Here is a 20,388-nt window from a genome sequence, read left to right on the forward strand (position 1 = left end):
GAGAAACCACAATCTGGCAGGGAGAAATATCCATGATGAATGGTCACTCCTCAAGAATGCAGTCCTGGAAGCACAAGGGAAATCCATTGCAATCCACAGAAAAAGTAGCAAAAGGGCTGGTCAACCCTCTTGGCTCAATAGGGAAGCTTATAAAGGATGGAAGATGGGAAACTTCACTAAAGAGGAATACCCACGCTGGCCCAGACCTGAAGGGAGCAAACTAGGAAAGCCAAGGCTGAAATGAAGCTCAAACTGGCCACTCAAATTAAGGACAACCAAAAGTCTGTCTTTAAATATGGGAAGTTGGAAAAATAACAAGGGTAACATTGGACACTTACTAAACCAGGTGGGGCAGCTGCTAACCGACACTCAGGAAAAAGCCGGTCTTCTTAATGACTACTTTGTGTCGGTCTTCCATCAGCCCAGTGGGATCACTCTGACTGACAAAAGGCAAGATCACCAGGGGAAGGATGAACCTGCACCCACCATTACCACTGATTTTGTAAAGGAGCATCTTAAGAGGCTGGACATCCACAAATCAGCTGGCCCAGATGGAATGCACCTAAGTGTGCTAAAGAAACTAGCTAACATTATAGCACAGCCTATGGCGAGGATTTTCGAGAACTTGTGGTGCTCAGGCGAGATGCCTGACAATTGGAAGAGGGCCAATGTGATGCCTATCTTCAAGACAGTGAGAAGGGAAGATCCAGGGAACTACAGGCCAATTAGCTTGACCTCAATCCCTGAAAGATCCTGGAAAAAATCATTAAGAAAACCATTACCAACAGCCTAACAAAAGGTAATATTCTGAGAGAGAGCCAACACGGCTTCATAGCAAGTGGATCTTGTCTGACCAACCTGATCTCCTTCTATGACCAGGTGATGCATCACTTGGACAAGGAGAAGAGATGGATATCATATTCTTGGACTTCAAGAAAGCCTTTGACCTGGTGTCCCATGATGTCCTCATGGAAAAATTAGGGAATTGCAGCCTAGACAATTTCATGGTCCGATGCCTGGGGAACTGGCTCTGTGGACAGACCCAGAGAGTGATAGTTGATGGAACCAAATCAGCTTGGTGCACTATAACCAGTGGTGTCCCTCAGGGCTCCATTCTTGTACCTGTACTCTTCAATGTGTTTATAAATTATCTGGACTTGTGTGTTACAAGCGGACTGGCTAAACTTGCTGATGACACCAAACTATGGGGAAGTGCAGCCCGCCCAGAGGATAGGCTGGCAATCCAGGCCAACCTCAACAGGCTTACAAGGTAGCTGGATCAAAACCTCATGGCATTCAATACCAAGAAATGCAAGGTGCTGTACCTTGGAAGGGAGAACCCACACTGCATATATAGCATTGGCAGCGCTAGACTAGCTAGCACTGCATCTAAAAAAGACTTGGGGGTCATGATTGACCACAAGATGAACATGAGCCACCAATTTGTTGCTGCAGCCGGCAAAGCAAACAAAACTCTGGCTTGCATCTTCCGATGCATCTCAAACAAGACCCAGGAAGTCATCTTCCCACTTTACTCAGCCTTGGTGAGACCACAGCTGGAATACTGTGTCCAGTTCTGGGCTCTGCAATTCAGAAAGGATGTGGAGAAGCTCGAGAGAGTCCAGAGGAGAGCCACACAAATGATTAGAGGACAAGAGGGCAGGCTTTATGAGGAGAGGCTGAGAGGCACTCTTCAGCCTGATGAAGTATAGGCTCAGGGGTGACTTGGTGGCAGCCTATAAGTATATAAGGGGTGTACACCAGGAACTGGGAGAACGACTGTTCATCAAAGCACCCCATGGGAAGGCTAGGTCCAACCGTCATGAGTTCTTGGAAGACCTTTTTAGGCTGGTCATTTACTGTCCAAGTCCCCAGGGCCTGGAATAAACTCCCCCCAGAGTTAGTGCAAGCAGCTACTCTGGATTCCTTTAAGAAACACTTGGATGACTAGCTTGCTGGGATCATTTGACCCCTGCTGACTGCCTGCCCTTTGGGCAGGGGGATGGACCTGATGATCTTGCGAGGTCCCTTCTAGCCCTAATGTCTATGAAATTCTGCACTGCAGTGTTATAATGAGGAAATGACTGGAATCCAGGTCCTTTCATAGCATATGAGTATGAAGGAGCACAAAACAGTCTTATAGGAAAGTTTGTGTGATTTACAAGTATATTCCATAGCTCACTTTGTAGTCATCTGAGTTAGTCCTTATGTTTCCAGTCTCCTTTCCACCCTGAAAAATGTCTGCAAGCCATGTTTTTATGGAAACATATATCACATATGGTAGTTCCAATTCAGCATGATAATGCAACAATATAAAGAGCTGAATGAGGAAGAAGAGAAATAACATTAAAATCCTGTAAATGCTGAAAATATTTTGAAAGTGGCATGGAAGAACAATTGCTCCAAGTAAAAAAAGTTCTTTTCTTAAAAGCATTGCAAGGGTTTCTGTTTCCTCAAATGGCTTAAATCACTGAGAAGATGGAGGAGTTTTACATTTGAGCTTTGGGCTTGTGCACTCTGCAGTGATACAGTTAAAGAAGTACAACTCTGTTAGCATGGATTCAGTCATACCTTTAAAATATACTTTATACTTGACTCTGTTTACACTTAAAGTTCTTTACTGCTATGGGAATATGGATATATAATACCAATAAAACATTATTAATATGGATGCAGCTCTCCCAGCAGAGCTCCATTTTGTACTGATATATTAAAAGCCTGTGACCAAGACATACTACACTCAACAAGAGCAGTTTTGAGGGTGAAGTGTATCTACAACAGAGATGTTTGCCAACATAGTTATGCTGGTTCAGCATCACCTTTTTTAATCCTTCTGACCAGCAAATTGTGTTAACAGAAATCTAATACATAGACTTGGCCCTAGTATACCTTTTTGCACATACTCCAGTAGAAGAGAAATGCTTTGTTGTTATAGTATACTGGTTTTCCTATGCTCGTTTTTCTATATCCTCCTAAGGATTGCAACCTTGACATGGTGAAGAGGTTTGTGTGCTACCAGTGACATCAAGAGATGCCATCTGGAGTTTCTCATCATCACAAACTCCCTATTCTGTCAAAGCAACAAATGGAAATCATGGATGCACCCCTGCTCAAAACACTGGCACCTAACTGACTAAGTCACAGTGTGTGTCCAGAATTGTCAGAGCTATAACCAGTGCAGATGACTGCTGGACAGATCATTATTTGGTATGTTCTGTTATGTCCATTTGTATCACCCCAAAACAATGTAAACAAAAGAAGCAACCAAAGAGGTTCAGTATCCAGTGCTTGAAAGCCCCTGCAGTGAGAAAGCTTTAGTAAGAAACTCTCTGATCTCCCTGATGATCTTGATACCACTGATAACTGGGAGAACCTCAAGAAAAGCATCTATGAGGTGTGTGAAAAATCTCTAGCCTTCTCCACAAAGAAATATCAAAACTGGTTCAATGAGAAAGATAGAGAAATTCAAGCTCTCATTGATAGAAAAAGGAGAGCCTTCAATGACTTCATTAAAGCTAAGACCCAGAGGAACATTTCAAAGCAAAAAAAAACAAACTGTGGAAGGACAAAGCAAAAGAGATACAAAAGTTTGCCAACAGTCATGACGTGTAGTTTTCACGTCTTCCGAGTAACCAAAGCTATCTGAGGTCCAAAGATGGAGCAACACTCTTATAGACAGCTCCACCATCAATGCATGGTGGAAAGAACATTTTCAAGAGCTTCCAAACTGAGATTCTAATGTTGAAGGTAATACCACTGAAGCCATTCCATAATACCCCATTGCAAATCCACCAACTTATTAAGAGACCTTTAAAGTCATTAAGCAGACAATGAAGCATGTGGTCCTGATGAAATACCAGCTGAAATTTAAAAGCATGATGGAAAAAAGCTCTCTCACCAATTATATGCTATTATTCTGAAAATCTGGAAACACGAACAGATTCCAAGTAATTTGAAAGATGCCAGAATCATAACCATATTCTAGAAAGGCGATAGATTAGATTATGGCAATTACTGTGGTATTGCACTCCTGTCCATAGCTGAGAAGATCCTTGCTTGCATTTTCCTCAATAGACTCACTCTTCTTGCTGAGAAGATTCTACCCAAGTCCCAGTGTGATTTCAAACCACTCACAGGTACAATAGATATGATCTTTGTTGCTGGATAGCTACAGAAATGCCATGAGCAATACCAAGATTTTTACATGGCCTTCATTGACCTGACTAAGTACTTTGATCCAATCAACAAAGAGGTCCTATGGAAGATCCTGATGAGATTTGGATGCCTGCGAAAATGTGTTACCATCATCAAACTTCTTCATGATGACATGATAGCAATTGTCCCAAGCAATGGCTCAGAAATGAATCCTTTCACTATTAGAACTGGAGTCAAGCAAGGATGCATGATTGCACCAACACTTTTTTCCATCTCTATCATAGCTATTCCACATCTCATTCCTGATAGACTTCTATCTCAAGTCAGGCTCCAGTATTGCATGGGCAGGAATCTCTTTAACGTCAGATGGTTACATTCCAAATCCAAGACTTAGAGGAGATTTAACAGCAGCCTTCATCTACCTGAAGGGTGGTTTGAAAGATGATAGAGCTAGACTGTTCTCAGTGGCGGCAGATGACAGAGCAAGGAGCAAAAATGGTCTCAAGTTGCAGCAAGGGAATTTTAAGTTAGATATTAGGAAGATTTTTCTTACTAGGAGGCTAGTAAAACACTGGAACAGATTACCCAGAAAGGTGGTGGAATCTCCATCCTTGGAGGTTTTTAAGACCTGGCTAGACAAAGTTTTGGCTGGGATGATCTAGTTGGGGATAGTCCTGCTTTGAGCAGGGGGTTGGCCTAGATCAGTTTCTCAACCTGTGGGGTTTCTCATCCTGTGGGGAGTTTCTCAACCTCTGAGGATACGCGAGACACAGCCAGGGGGTTCGCGGGTGCGGAAAACCCCCACAGCAAGGGGACGCTGCTGCTCCCCCTGCTGCTGCCAGGTTCATGTTCAGCCGCTTGCCCCCACCCCCAAGCCAACCAAAGGCTGCTGCAGGAGGAGGAGGATGAGCACACAGATACCCACACACTCCCTGCCAACAGGCAGGTAAGTTTTCTTTTTATTTATCCTGCCTAGGCTTTGGCAGGGAGACGCAGACTGAGACCCCCCAGAGTGCAGGAGGGGCAGGTCACTGCCCCGCTCCCTCCTGCACTGTGGGGTTTGGCCTCATGACCTGGCCCACCGGAGGCCCAGTTCACTGCTGGTGGGAGGGCTGGCAGTGGCACCAGGCTCTTCCCGGCTCTTGGGGCAGGCTGCAGTGAGGGGAGGGGAGCTGCTGCCTGCCCCATCAGTGCCGCTGCTGCTGAACACAGGCAAAAGCCCTGTGCTGCCACCAGCCCCAGCCTGTAGCCAGCTTGGGCTCTGGGGCAGCTGCAGCAGGCAGCAGTCAGGCTGCAAACAGCTGCACTGGGCTCCGCAGCCCCAGCATAAGCTTCATGCTGATGTGCACGTGCATCCATGACTGCACATGCACCTCTGAGGCACACATGCAGTTGCCACCAGCATGGAGCTGATGCCGGGGCTGGAGCCCGGTGCAGCTGTTTGCAGCCTGCTTGCTGCAGCTGCCCCAGAGCCCAGCTGGCTACAAACAGCTGTGCTTGGCTCTGGAGCCCTGTCATTAGCTCTGTGCTGGGGGCGACTGCATGTGCGCCTCAGAACAGAGAGTGGGGATAAACCCGCTTTGTGCTTTGAGGCGCGCATGCAGTTGCCGGCATGGAGCTGATGCTGGGGCTGCGGAGCCCAGTGCCGCTGTTTGCAACCTCCCTGCTGCAGCTGCCCAGAGCCCAGGCTGCCTCAGGGCCCCCTGCACTGTCTGCTCAGAGCTGCAGGATGCTGGAGCCTGGAACAGCTCCTTTGCAGCCCCCTGGTTGGAGCCAGCCCAGGCTCTGGGTAGCTGCTGCCAGACACAGAGCCTGGGCTGCTTACAGCAGGGCTTGCAGCCTCCCAGCCGCCTGCTGGGAACAGCCCAGACTCCACGGCTGGCAGCACCTGCCTAGAGCCTGAGCTGGCAGTGGAGTGCCAAGCAAACTGGCCTCGCTTGCCATGCTTGGCACACATGTTCCAAGGGTTGCCGACCCCTACCCTACAGACTTACCATGCCAAGCAAAATGACCTCGCATGCCATGCTCGGCACGTGTGCCCTGGGGGTTGCCGACACCTGCCCTACAGACTTACCTCACCACACTGCGGGCCTCTACTTCTCCCCATCACCTCAACCCCTGCTGCAGTGGCCCCGGAAGCAGCTGACACCACCTGTCTGCACCACAATTACGGTTGCTACCTTTTCCCTCTCTCTCCCCCTTTCTCTGTCTCTCTCACTCTCTTTTCCTCTCTCTCTTCTTGCTTTTGCCCTCTTTCCCTGTCTCTCTCACCCCTTCCTCCTTTCAAAACAATGGCAAAAAATGTGGTGTGCTGTTCATTGCTCAGCCCTTTAAATTCTCCAGGATTAATTTGGTGTGCCACACTTTGTGCAACACTGGGTTCAGCCCTCCTAGCTTTGGCCAACATCACCTGTAGCCCAGGTACATTCTTGAACACTCCTGGTGTAAAAGGTAGCAACCCTACCTACACCAGATCAGACATCTGTCATATCACCTTATATACATAGCCCTTCTTCCAACATATGGCACACAGTCTGTAAATATAAAATCCCCATGAAAATTGAGTGTTGGGGTATTTATTAAAATTTTCAGAAGTTAGGGGGTACTTGCTACTTAAAAGGTTGAGAAACACTGGCCTAGATGACCTCCTGAGGTCCCTTCCAGCCCTAATTTTCTATGATTTCCACAACTTGGGTAGCCACTTTTCCCAAAAAATAAATAAAGATGGTGATATTCAACACTGGATAAAATCTCCCAATGCTGTCTTTAGACATCTCCAAAATCGTGTCTTTGATAATCATGACATCAGGACCCAAAACAAACTTCTTGTCTACCATGCTATTGCCATTCCTACCTTCTGTATGAGTGTGAAACTTGGATGACATCAGAAACATCTGAAAGCCTTGGAATGTTACCATCAGCAATGTTTTCAGAAAATTGTCAGTCAACTGGAAGGAGAGAAGAAACACAAGTGTTCTGGCTCAAGCAAACACCACCAGCAAAAAAGACATGTTTATATGGCATCAGCTTCTTTGGATAATACATGTCATAATAATACCTGGCAACTAGCTCCTAAGTGGTCCTAGGCTCCCAACACACTGATGCTCACCGCCCCTGAGGTGGGCAAAAGAAGAGATTTAAGGAGATCTTGAAAGCCAATCTAAAGAAATGCCTGGGAGACTCAAGCACTGAATTCATCCCCAGTGATGATGTACAACAAAGCATTAGTTCACTATGGGGGTGGATAAATAAGAGATACAAAGGGAAAGAGCTGTGACCTGACATCACCAGGATCACATCTTTCTCCTGGAACTATTTTCCATGTCTGCAGTAGAACATGCAGATCTCAGATTAGCCTTTTCAGTTGTTTCCAGACTCACCCATGACTTCCCTATTCCCTGGAAGACTGTCATCCTCATATCAAGGGGCTGCTGCCCCCATCACTGCTTGATAAAACACTTGTCAGGTAAATACAGTTGTTCCAATATGAGGTACTATAAGTCAGTACTGTGTCACAAATCAGCCCCACATCCTCTGCAAGTGCCACTCTGATCCCTTTCCCCTACCTTACCTGATGCTCTGCTTCCTGCTCCCTGCCCTACCTTCCACTGTGCTGCCTGTCTCCTCCCTAATCTCCTGCCTTCGACACACAGAGGTTGCTTATGTCCCTTGTAGCACCCATGCTGCAGTTTAGCCACCCCTGCTATAAGTCACCCCTAGTCAGGTATAGCTATGTCCCACTATGACATTTACTAGCATACCTATGTTGGTTAAAGAAAATAATCACACTCTAACCTATATAAATACACAAAAATTTTGGCACTTAGAAGTGTAGTAGGTTGGGACTATACTAAAAAATTTTACAAGTATACTAGCAAGGTGCTCCTCATGTGGCATTATGGATGTCACTAATATTTGCAATGCCATGCTTCTACTAACGTAGCTTATACCTGCTCTGTTCTAAAACTGAAATAAGATATACTGGCAAAAGCACAGTTTTGCCTGTGTAACTTTGTTTACACTAGTGGCTTCTGTATTGGTCACAAATTAAACCTCTTTATCTCTGCAGCCAACAGGCTATGCCAGGAAACGTTTGTAGAGTACACCTGGTTTAGACAGGGTTTACTGGAAGATTGTCAGGCTCATCTAGTGAAGACATGGCTCCCCAATGAAATGATCTCTCCCAGCAAAAGGACGTTTTTGTGTGTATAACTGTATGTACACTGGCTGACAAAGCTATGCAAGGAAAGGGTGTAATTTCTCTAATCCCCTTTTCCCCCCAGGTTACTTAGGTATGATAAGTGGTATGAAATTAAGAGTCACTATTTCTACCACTATTCCTGCAATACATATTCAAAAGGATCCAGAGGGATGACTGAAAATGAGTCAACCCTGTTTTTATTTATTAGGACCTGATCCTGAGTAAAGCCAGACATTTGCCTAAAACTCTAGTCTTCAAAGATTTACATCTTTATGACCCTGGTACTAGTGTCATTGGTTTTGATGGGGCTACTCATGGGAATAAAATTAAGCTCCTTCGGTATGTTTTGCAAAATCAGCGTGGACTACTTATTTATAAATTTCTCATCCCTGTAGTGTGTGGGTCCTATTACCTATGTTTATAATTATCCCAAATCCCTCTAGAAGGAGAAATTTACCTCCCAGCCCCTTCTTGACAAAACAGTCACAAGCCCTCCAGGACTATAACATAGGTGATGTTTATTTTATTGCATGCAGATGTGGCCATTTTGCAACTAAGTACTTAGGAAAAGTTATGCTGGACTTTCATCCCAGAACTGACAAGACTGGGACTGCAAAGTGTATAAATTCTCCAGCGAAGAATGCTGAGCACCATAGCCTAGCATTCATATTAGCTGTGCTGAACCTTTTGAAACACCTGCTATACCAGCATGCAGGGGGGAAACAGGCATTTAGGCAGCAAGGTTCCTGTAGTGGTTCTAGACTCAAGGTACCCTTTGGAAATGCCAGGTCCTAGCTGTCACTCATTATTTGACTATAGAAAATTAACAGAGCAAATCTTCTGTTGTGAAGAACCCTGAAAGACCACAGCAGGTCAGCATATTGTTGACATTGTGGGTGTTTTTAAGCTGTCCTGGGTGTTTTTCAGCCTTCTTCAGATTTTGATTGGGGTATGCCAGTACTCCTCTGGGACCAAAGCCAGAGGTTCCTGGCTAGACAGTTTTCCCCTTCTGCTCAGGGTCAGACCAATCACCATATTTGGGGTCAGGAAGAATTTTTACCCCACAGTCATATTGGTATGGATTGTGAGGGGTTTTGCCTTCCTATGTAGGGGGAAGGGCTTGCATCCTGGGATCTTTTGAGTGTAGATTAACAACCTTTTTATAGAACCAGGACATTGGCTGCTGTGGCCCCCTGCTTTTCCTGTGGCAGGTTAGGGCATTATGTCTTGTCTCAGGGTTGGTGACACTTTTACGAACAGTTTAAATGATGGGTTGTATAGGACCTTTTTATTATTAATATATTTTGCGTTCCAGGTCAAATCAGCCAAATCAGTTTTAAATCATATCGATTGAGTAGAACTCATTTGTTCCAAAAACCGTATCGACTGGGCAGGCAGAACTCAGTTGTTTTAAACACCATGTATGGCATCCTTCATCCCAGGCTCTCACCCTTGCTTCAAATATTCCCAAATCCATTGGCAGGCACCCTACTGCAGGCCCAAGCTCAGAGGTCTAGGGATTCAGATGTCCCTATATGATCTTAGCCAGAACTGGATTAACTCTTTAGTGAGCCCTAGGCAAACAAACTCATGGGCCCCTACCAGTGGTGGCATGTAGAGAGTGCACAGGAGTTCATATGCACCCCTTGAGAGCTCCAGTGCAGCCCTGTCAGGCTGTGCTCCCTGTTTAGCCAGCGGGCAGGGGGGCAGGCGGGAGCACCAGTGCCCCCCTGTGAGCGCTGGCCAGGGAGCAGGGCTGCCAGCAAAAGCGGCCATGTCACTTCCGGAAATGGCCACAGCACTTCCAGATGCAGCATGGCTGCTTTTTGGTGAGCGAGATCTGCCGCAGGGACCCCTCCACCCCAGCCGGTGAGACCGGCCACAGAAGGACCGCCCTGCCCTCCTGGTTGCTGACTCAAGAGGCACCAGTCACCCATGGTCCCTACTCTCTCTCTCACTCTAAATGCACACGCACACTGGTAGGCTGGGGAAGTGTTGGATTGAGCCAGGTGCTGCCTCCAAGCCCAGGCAGCCCCTGGCCTGCTAGCCACCTGCCCAGGGGGTACTGCTGCCACAGAGAGAAGGACCTTGACACTGGGCAGCCCTAGGCATGTGTCTAGTTTGTCTATGCATTAATCTAGCCCTGATCTTAGCCCACAAGTCACCAAGACACTTGATCTGAGCCAAAATGGATTGTATAGGATGGTTTGGATAGGGATGATGCTGGGGTTGGACTTTGTAAAGGTCCTTTCCAGCCCAACTTCTCTATGATTTCTGTGATTGTCTTGTGAATGGTGTGTAGGCGTTTGCAGGCCTAGCATTGCTCCTTGTGTGCAGCACTCCACAGCACTGCTAACAGGATCTCGCAGCACCCTGACTGAGACTCAGTTCCAGGTGGAGGAGTTCTGCACCCTAGATGCAGGGCCTTCACCTCTTCTACTGTCTCCTGGCCCATTATGCCAGCCTTATCATCGGGAATCCTGGTTTTCTCTAATAAAAATCCCTAATTTTCAGCTAAAAAATGAACCCCAAATACACACACACACACACACACACACGTACTCACACAGGTACTCCTCACTTAACATCACCCTGGTTAAGGTTGCTTCATTATTACATTGCTGATCTATCAGAGAACATACTCATTTAAAGTTGTGCAATGTTTGGTTATAACATTGTTTGGCTGCCGCCTGCTAGTAGGTAAGTACTGTGACATAACTGGATTCACTTAACATTGTTTAGCTTAAAATCACATTTTTCAAGAACATAACTACCACGTTAAGTGAGGAGTAGCTCTGTGTGTGTGTGTGTGTGTGTATGCGTGTGTATATATACACATATATACATATATACACACACAGTGTATATCTATACACACACGTTTCCTTCACTTTATGCTGTGTACATGTGTTCCTGGAAAACTCTGCATAACTTGAATTCCCATAAAGGGAACCCACTTTACAATGTAACAAATAGAGATAAGTTTCAAGACCTCGACTGTACTGACCCCCAGACCCATTTCTGCTACTCCCTCACCAACAACAGACAATACACACAAGCACAGGACACTGTCATAATGGGGGTGGTAACTACAGAAATACGTGTTGCATACAATGAGCACACAGATCAACACAGGCGACTATATTTTGGTGCCCGGCACTCCCACCATCACTCCCAAAATGCGCCGCACAAGGCAGCTGGCCGTGGGCTTCCACCACATGGATCCCATAAGAGTGAATTTACCTCGTTTATAGTGAAGTTTTGGTATAAAAAAGGTCATCGCATAAGAGCGAATTCGCACATAGAGAACCTGCATAAAGTGAGGGAAACCTGCATGTGGATTTGGGGTTACTTTTTTTTAAACATACAGGATAGCTAGATAGATAGAGCACTGTATCTATCTATCTGGCTGTGTATGTGTGTGTAGATAGTGCCATTTCTATCTATCTATATAGATATTAGTGGAGTTTCATTTTGATCACGGAAAAAATGTGGATTTGGGGTTACTTTTTTTTAAACATACAGGATAGCTAGATAGATAGAGCACTGTATCTATCTATCTGGCTGTGTATGTGTGTGTAGATAGTGCCATTTCTATCTATCTATATAGATATTAGTGGAGTTTCATTTTGATCACGGAAAAAATGTGGATTTGGGGTTACTTTTTTTAATCCGAAAATCGGGATTTGTTTTTTGTTTTTTTTTGGCCCCAGCGCAGCCGGCAGTACCGGGCGCCCGCCCGCACGCCCGCCCTGCTGCGGCTGCGGCAGGTCAGGGACTCGCAGCGACTCCTGCGCCGCACCGGGAGATGGCGGCTGCGGGGACCGCGCTCCGCCCGCGCTGAAGTGCAGCTCCTCCCTCACCGCGTCACAGGAGCGCCGGGGCCGGGCCGGGGCTGGGTGAGCTAGAGGCTGTACTCGCTGAGCCTGTGCTGAGGAGCCGGTGAGGGACTGTTCAGCTGCTGTGAGTACCGGGGCCGGCGCCGGGCGTGTGTCCCCGCGGCTCTTCTGAGGCTCCCTGGTCGCTCGGGCTCCCCGGGCAGGGGTCTCCATTCCCGCCTCCCGCCCCGCGGAGGGGAGCGGGCGCCGAGATCCTCCCTTGTCCCCAGCCTGGCCCGGGAGTGGCCCGGGGAGGACACATCTGGAGCATCCGCTCTGCCCCGGTGAGGCCCTGTGGCTCTGAAGTGGCCGGACCGGTAGCGCCCCTGTCTGGGGGCCGCTGCACTCCCAGCTGCGGGCATGGCAGCCACCGCCGCGCTGCCACCCGAGAGGAATGTACCGGGGGCATCAAAGACGCCCCTTCGGCCCCCCCGTAATTAGATCCTGTCCGTGGGGAGTGAGAAGAGAGGCATCTATGTATGTGTTCACCTTTTGCCCTGCTAGGGTGTTATTCGTGGAGGGGCCAATTGAATTCCACCCTCCCACAGCTTCCGGGGGTAGGTGGGGTGGGGGTTAGGTATTGGGGGAGTCAAGTGGCCTAACCTTCACTTGTGCCCCCTGCTTTGTTCCCTTGTCGCCGGCCCCCCCATCTGCTCCCCACTTGTGGTACCTACCCCCTTACCACCTGCCCCATAGCCCCTTTGCCCCTGCCACCTGTGTTCCCCCAGTGCCTCCCCCTGTGGTGCTTGCAACCCCCAATGCCTGCCCTCCTTGGCATTTGCCCACCCTCCCTCACACTTGGCTTCCTCTGGTGCCTGTCTCCTCTTTGCCATTTATCCTCAGTCAGGGGTCTGGCCCTGCTGTAGCCTGGGGCGGTGGAGCACATGGTGTCTCCAGCCCCTTTCTGGTTTGGCAGCAGTGGTTGCAGCTCAAGCCCTGGGACCAGAGCTGGAGCTGCAACAGTCACCTGTTCCCCACCTTGTACTCGATTCCAAGACAAGGAATTTTTTTTTCCCTCCCCGTGTTGAATGGTGGGGGGGCACCTTGTGTTGGATCCAAGGAAATAGGGTAATTGTCAAAATTAAGTCAGTTGCATGGTTCACATCATAGCCTAGTATTCTGGCCTCAAGCCTTATGTCCATGCTGGCAATTTTAGATAACTCTCCCGACATTGTACATGCAATGATAAGAGCAAAAGGGTAATTTGGTAGTGAGTACTTGCTACTAATCCATGTGAGGAAGGAACCTCTTAGCCACTGATGGGTATTACTGCTCTTATCTGTACAGTTTTATCAGTGCATGTGCAGTGGGCAGATTATTTTAAATAAAACCACAGACACAGCTGGAAGAGACTGAACAAAATGTCACATTTGGCATAATTACTGAATTGTAATTATAATAAGATTTGGTCTTTTTAGTGCGGGCAAAGCCAAGCCTTATTATAACAGTTAAGGCACTACCCTGTATAAACACCTCTGTTGGGAGGTTCAGGTGTATCTTCATTGGGGATTTGCATTCCCTGTTGCAGCAGGTTGGACTTCTGGCTAACTGGAGTGAGGGGAATGTAGGATTTTGTGTCAGAAAACTTAGTGGGTGAGTGCCAGGTAAGCTTAGGTGCCTAAGTCCAGTTGAAATCAATGGCAGCTTGGCACCCAACCTACTTCGGTACTTTTGAAAATTCCTTTTGGCACCTACCTGCATTTTTATGTACCTAAACCCTTGTGAAAAATCTAGCACTGCATCTTTCATGTTTTTAAAATTAGTAGATTTCAGCCTCTCGCCTCTTTTCTTTCCTTTTCAGTTAAACAGCAATACAAGTTCCTAGTTGCTTTTGCAACTTGGAACTTGTCCAAATCAAAAATAGTCATACTGAATCTACTATCTAAAGAGAAATCAAAAAGAAGGCAAAAACCGTATGTTATAGACATGCTAGGACTTGCCACATTGTAAAGACTGAAAATAATGTACATAACACAGTGAGTGATGTTGTTTTAAACATATTTTAAAGTTTCATATGGCTTCAAGGCTAGGAGCTGAAATTACACACAAACTGGTATAAGTGATTGGAAACCAGGTCAAATCTGTAACACAGAAGTTCAGTGCACATAAACTACTTTCAAAATGGCCAAAACTAGATGAAGATAAACTTGGAGGGCTGCAGTATCAGACTTAAAGATTTAGGTTAAATTGGTTTATTGAACTTCTGTCCCAGATCCCCTCCAGATTCAGATCCCCTCCAGATTCAAATTAACTCAGTCCCCCAGTATCCCAGGATGGTTTGCATCTCCCTGCAACCCCCTCTCCCCCCCCACAGGGTGGGCAAGCTAGCCTTGGCCCAAGCTGTCTGCTCTAGTGGAGCAAGGAGGCAAGCTCTAGAACAGGGGTGGGCAAAATATGGCCCATGGGCCAGATGCAGCCCGTGAGGCCATTCTATCTGGCCCGTGGGGCCCCTAAAAAAATGTTGAAAATTAACATTTATCTGTCCTTGGTTCCTGTCAAAAATGACAGGAACTAGGGGCAGTAGGACCCAGGGGAATCCTTGGCAGGCTCTTGCAACAGCAGGGCCCACCCAGCCCCCCCCCAGCTGGAAGCCCCAGGAGGGGCTTCTGGTCTGGGATCACCTGGCTGCCCTGGCATGGGAAGCTCAGGTAAGGGCTGGGGTGGGGGAAGGGCAGGGGAGAAGCCGGTGCAGAGCATGGGGAAAAGTGGCCCCTCCCCTGCCCTGTGGCCCACACTCCCTGCTGCAGTTGCTCACAGCCTGCGTGGAGCTGTCCTGAGCAGGCACAAGCAGCCCCACCTGGGTTGCGAGCAACTGCAGCAGGAAGCATGGGCCAGGGGGCGGGAGAGGGGCTGATTTGCCCCTGCACTCAGCACCAGCTTGTAATCCAGCCCTGTGCCAGCTCTAGGCTTGCCCATCGGGGTGGCGCCGTGGTGGCAGCAGCTGTGGCCCCCCTGCTTGCTGCCCTGGGCAGCGTTTGCTGCTGCTGCCCATCTGGAGTTCGTGCCATGGTAGGCTGCGATGAGGCTGCCACCACTGCTTCTGGGCTGCCCACCGCGAGGCGGGTTACAAGCTGGTGCTGAGTGCCGGGGGGAAAAGTGGCCCCTCCCCGGCTCCGTGCCTGGCGCCCCGTGCTGTAGTTACTCGCAGCCGGCATGGGGCTGCCTGTGCCTGCTCAGGACAGCACCTTGTGGGCTGTGAGTGGCTGCAGCAGGGAGCGCTGGCCATGGGGCGGGGGAAGAGCTGCTTTTCCCTGCGCTCTGCTCCAGCTCCTTCCCTGCCAGCAAGCAGGGGGTCGTGGCTATGTGCTGCCCCCGGCCTGTACTGCGGGGCTGGGTGGCGCTGGGAGTGAGCGGGAGCGGGAGCACAGGGCCCACACCGGTGTCCCAGGGCCAGTACCAGCAGGGTCCCTGCCAGCAGGGGCTCTATGGAGCCGGGCCAGTTCCCTGCTCTCCCTGCTGGTGCAGCCCAACCCAGCTACGCAGACCCCTGTCAGCCTGCACCCCACTTTGGGCCCCACTGGTACTGGCCCTGAGACATTGGTCCCAAGATGGTGACGAGGGGGCGGGGCACTTGTCAAGGTGCGGGGCGACCCATGCGGCCCTCAACAGCTTGCCAAAACTGGGTAAGTGGCCTCCGCTCAAAATAATTGCCTGCCCCTGCTCTAGTATCCCCCAGCATTTGGCCTGGGCCACTGCAGGCATGTGGTTGCATTTCTGGAATCAAAAGTGAATTTCTATTCACTTGCTTATCAGTTCATTCTACAAAGCTTAGACTAACTTGCAAAGATTGAATTGATTCAGCTTTGGTCTTTTTTGACTGTCTGTACTTAGCCCAAAAATTAAAGAAGTCGACTTCAAATTTGTATAAAGTAGCAACTTTTAATCATTGCAACTCAAGAAGGACTTCTTGATGCAGCGTATTTATATTTATTTAAATACATTACAATTTAGGTTTTAAGATGGATTTTCATTATTTCAAAGGGTAGAATAATTTAGTTGTAATAAAATACGTTACTTATTCACTTTTGTTTAGCTTTGTCCACTTGAAAGCAGAGATCAGAATAACAAAAGTATTTTCCCCTTTTGCTAGACTCTATTTTTATTGCCATAACACCCAGAGCCTGTCATGGACCAACTTTTTATGGTCCTTGCCCTAAGGAGTTTGGGAGGAGAAGATATAATATAGCTATAGAAGAAAATATGTTCATCGCTTACTATAACTTAGTCTCCCCTCCATAAGTGTTTTATCTCAGCATACAGGTTTCTGATATCTCTTTTTGGTTTTTTTTTAAACAAATATGTTCATTTATATACATTCATAAAACTATTATTTACTGGTCTGTCACTTTGTTGTCAGTCCAGTACTGAGCAATCATAGTAATTGTTTTTCTTTATCTATGGCATATTGTATGGCTATAGATAAATGGCATATTGTATTTTAAGGGTTCATAAGTCTGAAATTTTCTTCTGTGAGAGTTTTAGGTGGCTGGCATCTGCTAAATTACTAGTTAGAGATTTATGTTTGTATGTGAATTCAAAAGAGCAGTTCCCAGCTTTTAGATGTTAAAGGACTGCTATCCAAAGCAGAATGTTTTGAGATTGAATCAGCTGCAATTATGAAGGGTCTGTTTTAACAAAATAATTTAAATAGGGTGAGTTGTTTCCCCCTTAATATACTCTGCCTTCTGACTTCAGACTAACTTCGTTAATTCGTTCTGTCTTCCAGGGCTTGAGGGCAATATTCCAGGGCAATGTGTAAAAGCTAGCTTGTGGAATAATATTATTTCACTGTAGACCTTGTGGTTCATTAAATATAGCTCTATTCCTTCTCTTTAGATATTCTTTTCCATGGCCCATCCTTGCTTTACTCTGAGGCATGACTAGGTGAATACTACTTTTGCCAATCAGAGTTTCTCTCTCAGAGCTGGTCTATACCAGAAAATTGTCTTAAATGACAAAAGGGATCGTTCTTGGGCATTCCCTCTTGCTTGCCTTTTTAGCCTTTTGGCTAGGGGCAAGCAAGACTGGGGCAAGTGTAGCCAGGCTTGGGGCTTGCACGTAGAATGCCTGTCATGGATTTGGAAGCATCTGAAGCCCCAGACTGAAAAGTGTGGGAGGTAGGATCCTTCCCAGTGGTAGAGCCACACAGACTTGCATGATTGAGCTCTGCTTAGTTGAAATTTGGAACTTAATTCAGAACTGATTTGGCCTTGGAAACAATTTTTTTTTTAAAACATCATCATTTACAGTATCAGGGGAGGGTGTTGGAGCTTGCTCTGGCTTCTCTGAGTGCCAGCCTATTATTGCAGTACTTCCAGGCCCTCCTGGTGAAGCAACTGCCCTTTTTTTAAGGGATGGATACACGCACGCATGTACATACACACACAAAAAAGGTTCCCATGAGCACGTTTGCCCGATGTGGGCCATGTGTTTTATAGTTGTGCTTAGAGTGTTGGCTTTATTTAGTCAGTTGTATAGTTGATTTCCATTATTGAGCATGTGCTGCTTTTGGCATCAGTTTAATGATAGACAATGTATTTAATGCAGTTTTCTTTTATACCGATGTAAGACAAAGAGCTTCCTCACACAGATTGGTGGAGGGAGACCTTGTTTTATATTAGAGTAAATACAGTGTGTCTGTCTGCAGTTCGGTTATCATGTACAACTATTATTCCAAGGTAGGCAGACAAGGTTCTTGGGTATATCTGATATCTTTTATTAGACCAGCTAATAGATTTACCCAAAGAACCTTGTCTGCCTATGTCAGGGGTGTCCAAACTTTTTGAATGTGGGGCCAGATCATGAACTTTTTATCACCCAGTCGGCTGGTAAGCCATATTCAAAGACTTCACAGGAAGTGGTATCACATCAGGAAGTGATGTCACATAACCTTTGACACCAATGAAGTTGCAGGAAGTGACAATGAAATGGGTCTCGAAATGTGGTTTAAAATCCAAAATAAAAACAATATAAAAGCAACAATGAAATAATACCAACCCCTTGACTAAAATAAACACTTTTGCTTCTACTCACTTCTCAATGAATGAAAGAAGCATAATTCAGGCTTGCCTTGGGACACCTGGGCGTACAGCACCAGGCAGAGGAAGCCATGGAGGAGCAGCTGGCTGTTGGCCTCTAGCAGCAGCAGTGAGGAGGAGGAGGAGGAGGGGGAGAAGCAGTGCCTTAGGACGCTGCCAGCATCGGGGACGAGGAGCCCAGTCTTCACACACAGCCACGCGCACGCAGCCTGCCTCCCTCCTCGCCCCCGTGTCCCATGGAGGTGTGACTTGGTGCTTCGTCACAAGTGCACTCATGCGTGTGGCACCCGTGTGGGCTCCTCAGCATCCCGCCCAGGGACACAGCCCTGCTGACAGCCGGGCAGCCATGTTTCACGCTTGTGTGCTCATCCCCACACTGGACCGCACCGTGCCACCCTGCCTCACCCCGCGCTGCCCCTTCCCTGCTGATGCAGTGTGGACTGCCCCTGGCCCAAGGCTTAAAGGACCCAGCCTGGAGCCAGCAAAAAAAAAGGGGGCTTCCTTTGCCCGGGCGGGGGGAGGTGGAGGAGGCGGAGGCGGAGGCGGAGGAAGTGGAGGCGGTGCAGCGAGCCTGGGCCGGCTCCATGCACTCACATGAGGACCTGTGAGCCAGGCAAGGGGCAGCGTCCAGCTGCAACTTCTCTGCCCGCTGCCGGGAAAATGAACCATGAAGGTGAGCATGGAGTGGGGCAAGTGTGGGGGCCCCGGGATGATGCCTCCTTTTCCCCAGCCACAGCCCTGAGAGGCAGAGCCAGGTGCAAGCGGCGATTTAGCGTGGGGGAAGTTGACCAGGGAGGGTCTAGGGGGGTTTCGTCCCCGCTCCCCTTGCCCCGCGTGTGCCCGACTGGGCTCTGTTCACCGCCCGCGGTGCTGGCTAAGGCAGGCTCTGCCTGGGACCGCCCTGCACCGCACCGATGACCCGTGCTTTCGCTGCCGGCTACTCCTCTTCCCACATAAACTACATTGGCCATGTTAAGCTGACGCGGTGCGTGTGGGAACCTTGTCCCTTCCCCAGGCCTTCAGCAGCCATTGGGAAGCTGCTGAGGGGCTGGGGGAGGGACAAGGGGTGAGAATGAAAGTAAACAGCGTTTACTTCCGTTTCGCGTCACAGCACCACGGGCCACAGAAAATGGCTGTATGTTGGACAAACCTGGCCTATGTCTTTAGACCAACACGGCTACCACCTACACCCCTGTTCCAGGGTAGTGCATTCATACTACTTTGTTAGGCTGGCTAAGCTGTTTCCTTCTGGGATCATTGCTTCTATACAGTGCTGCATTTTTTTTCTGAGTTAAGTGCACACGTTCTGAGCAGACATTTGATGGTGCAATGCTCTGTTGCTAGGTGCTAAGCATTCTTGGTTTTTTCTCACTGTGTATTGTGAAATACCTACTAAAAGCCACTAGAACTGTTGGAATTCTAAGACTCAGGATCAAATTAAGTACTTTTTCTCATTTCATCCCATCATTAATTACCTGGACATCTGCTGGGAGGAACAGTCAGCCAGGTTGGACCGTTCCAGGAGGTTCCTGGCCGAGATACAGGACCTCCACTTAATTCAGGAGGTGCACAGTCCCACCAGAGGAGATGCCCTGTTGGACCTGATCCTGGCCACAGGCGACGACCTGATAAGGGGCCTCCAGGTCCTTGACCACCTGGGCGATAGCGATCATTGCTTGCTGGAGTTTACCATCCAGTGCAGGGTGTCAAGGGCCAGCAGCAAGGCAGTAGCCCTAGACTTCAAGAGGGCCAACTTCAACGAGATGAGGAGATTAGTGGGAGAGGCACTGGGGTTCTCAAGGGCAGGGGAATTCAGTGCCCAAGATGAGTGGTCGTTCCTTAAGGAGACGATACTCAGGGCCCAAGGGGTGACCATCCCAACAAAAAGCAAGGGGGGCAGGAGTGCCCAAAAGCCCCCCTGGCTCACCAAGGGCATTCGGGAATGCCTGATCGCCAAAAAAGCGGTGTACACCCGGTGGAAGGAGGGTGCTATCTCCAAAGAGGAGTATACCTCCTCTGCTCGGGCCTGTAGGGGGGCTGTCAGGAAAGCTAAGGCGGACATAGAGCTAGGACTTGCATCCAAAATCAAAGATAACAAAAAGTCCTTTTTCAAATA

General features: G+C 48.1%; 1 protein-coding gene across 2 annotated transcripts in view; it reads left to right on the forward strand.

Moving 5' to 3' along the window:
• Positions 1–12,249: 12,249 nt before the first annotated feature.
• Positions 12,250–20,388, forward strand: part of SNX10 (sorting nexin 10) — a 65,554-nt gene continuing 57,415 nt past the window's right edge. The window contains exon 1 of one of the 2 annotated variants that reach the window (XM_019534986.1): positions 12,250–12,319. The gene's annotated coding sequence lies outside the window, so the exon portion shown is untranslated. Of the gene's footprint in view, positions 12,324–20,388 lie in introns of both variants that reach the window. The other variant, XM_019534995.1, reaches the window with a different exon arrangement.

This window comes from Crocodylus porosus, unplaced genomic scaffold (genome assembly GCF_001723895.1).
Source record: "Crocodylus porosus isolate Cpor-Errol unplaced genomic scaffold, CroPor_comp1, whole genome shotgun sequence".
In the NCBI taxonomy this organism is placed as follows: Eukaryota; Metazoa; Chordata; order Crocodylia; family Crocodylidae; genus Crocodylus; species Crocodylus porosus.